The 2,457-nt window shown below is 39.1% G+C and overlaps 1 pseudogene; it reads right to left on the bottom strand.

Annotated features, from left to right (window-relative positions):
* Nucleotides 1–803: 803 nt before the first annotated feature.
* On the bottom strand, nucleotides 804–1,899 carry LOC150019739 (SUMO-conjugating enzyme UBC9 pseudogene; annotated as a pseudogene).
* Between the last annotated feature and the right edge of the window lie 558 nt (nucleotides 1,900–2,457).

The raw sequence follows: 2,457 nt of genomic DNA, 5'->3' as shown, positions 1-2,457 counted from the left end.
TTCATAGCTTTTAAAATATTGCCTTTACATAAAAAAATCAGGACAACTTTTATTCTTCCATTTTAATCCCTTGACATTACCGAGGTCAAAGACATTAATTCCAGGTTTTAGACATTTAGAAATTGTATGTTCTTCCCTTTATATAGGATTTTGATGCTACTGACTCACTGTTAATTGAGCAGATAGTTGCTTTGTTGATTCAGCTGTCATGCTGGTTTAGAGTACCCCATCTACCCTTTCCAGCCACCAGACATTGGGGGTTTTTGTTATTATAGAAATTCGATGACCTGCAAATATTAGTTTTATTAGCACCATTTATTAATCAATTTAGGTAATATTTTAGATATGTGCATTGCCAGTTTGGGGGAGGGGGAGGTGTGTGTGCATGTGATTTATAAATCACAAGTGGCTTATCTTGGTACAGTATTTCTATTTCTCATCTAGTTCCTGTCTTAACCATATTCCACTTTCACTCAATTTAAGTGATTTATGATGTAAATTAAAATTAAAATTATACCATTTAAAATTTTTTGAAGCATTGGGAATTTTAAACTTACTGCTTTACAGTTGGCAGTTCATATGCATTTTTGTAACCTAAGTAGTAATTTAGAATATGAATAGTATAAGACTGTTAGATATATTACAGCTAGAAAACTTTATCACAGTGTTTCATGTGTGTGTAAAAAGATCAATATTATTGAGCACTTAAATTGTAACATATTGTAAAATGTTATTCCATTTAACCTCCAAATAACACTGGAAGGAGTAATATTATTTATTTATTTATTTATTTATTTATTACCTTTATATAAACAGTTTATTTACTCTAAACAGCAACACAGACAAAACGCCATATAAACACAAAGGAAGTGATGCGGAAACAAGAGGCTTGCTGACTTTGGATCTGAGGCTCATAGCAACACAACCCAGGTTCTGCAGAGAGAAGGACAGAGGCGCGACGGCAGGGGACAGGCCGATTTCTTTTTCATACAGCCAGCTGGAGGCTACGTGTAGCTCTGACAGTGGGAAGCATGCCTGCACCCATGAGCAAAGGGAACTAGCTCCTCAGGGACTCGTAGAAGTATAAAAGTTTATAATTTTACAGCAGTTGAAATACCGATATCAATATTAAAATAAAAGCAAGTTTTACATAACAATCAAAAATACAAAAGACTGAAGGAAGAGACCCTGTATGAAAAACTGGGCAATTCAGCAAGTGGAGATCTGTGTACCAGTGGCGGAAATGGAAAATGGCGCCCGCCTGCCTCCCCTAGATGACTAGTAATTGTATAGAGCAATGCTAGATCTGCAAATGTTGTAAACAAGTTCTTGCCAACCCAATCCCTTCCTTTTGATGTTGCCGCAGGTCGCTGCTTATGAGGGTGCCAACTTCTTGGCTTGTGCTCGAACCCTTTTCTCATATTCCACTCTGTTTTGGCAGTAAATTGTGTAGGCCTCTGCTTGAGCTGGATCTTGAATATTTGGTTCATTTAGAAGTCCCTGTATTCCTAATAAGATCTGCTTAATCGTGATGGCCGGCCTCCAGTCCTTGTCTTCCTCGAGGATGGACAGGCACACAGTACCCGAAGGGTACACGTTCGGGTGAAATAACGGTGGTTCAAATTTGCATTTTGGAGGTGAGGATGGATAGTCGTCTTTGAAGAGCATCCGTAGTTTAAACAAGCCTCCTTCCCAAGGGGTCCCTTTCTTTCCTGGAATGGCGCACTCCCAGTTCATGAGGTTCATCGTGCCGTCAGGATTTTTTGTTGGGACAGTCACAAAACCAAATGGGTGGTCTTTTCTCCAAGCTTTCCTCTCCTGGGCAAGTCTGCTGAGGGCAATCCCCGACATATTTAAAGTCCTAGGGCGTCCGCGGCCCGCGAGCGAGGTGCACGAGGCAGCGGCGACGGAGGCGGCACGGCGCTTCCTTTGTCTCGGGACTTCCCTTGGAAGCCATATATTATCATTTGCATTTTAAAGAGAAGGAAAGTGTGGCATAGGCAAGTTAAACACCACACCAAATATCCTACAGCTGAGAAGTACATCCAAGATATGAACCTATTTGTGTTTGGTCGCAAAGATTATGCTCATGACACTGTGAGAATTCTACTTAACTCAATGTGTTAAAATTTCAGTATCCTGGAATATGCTGTTCTAATTCCTGAGTTATGCGATTATATGTCCGTTTAGAGCATGTTACCATTTTTTTGCTGGGGTAAATCTGTCACTCAGAAGTTATGGGAGAAGCTTGCATGCAGTTCTGCGATGTTCCATTATGCAACATTATACATTTGTGAAACTACAATAACATAGGAAAGAATGCAAATAAAGACTGGTAAAAATGTGGCCTACAAATCATTTAATGTTTTTTCTTAGAATGTAATTTTTGCAAGCATTTTCAAAGACACTTTTCTTTTGAAAAGAGATCCATGTAGACACATATAAGAAAAGAGATAC

The sequence above is a fragment of the Furipterus horrens genome, unplaced genomic scaffold (genome assembly GCF_987537825.1).
Source record: "Furipterus horrens unplaced genomic scaffold, mFurHor1.1.pri manual_scaffold_2, whole genome shotgun sequence".
In the NCBI taxonomy this organism is placed as follows: domain Eukaryota; kingdom Metazoa; phylum Chordata; class Mammalia; order Chiroptera; family Furipteridae; genus Furipterus; species Furipterus horrens.
This window is presented reverse-complemented; position numbering and strand designations above follow the sequence as displayed.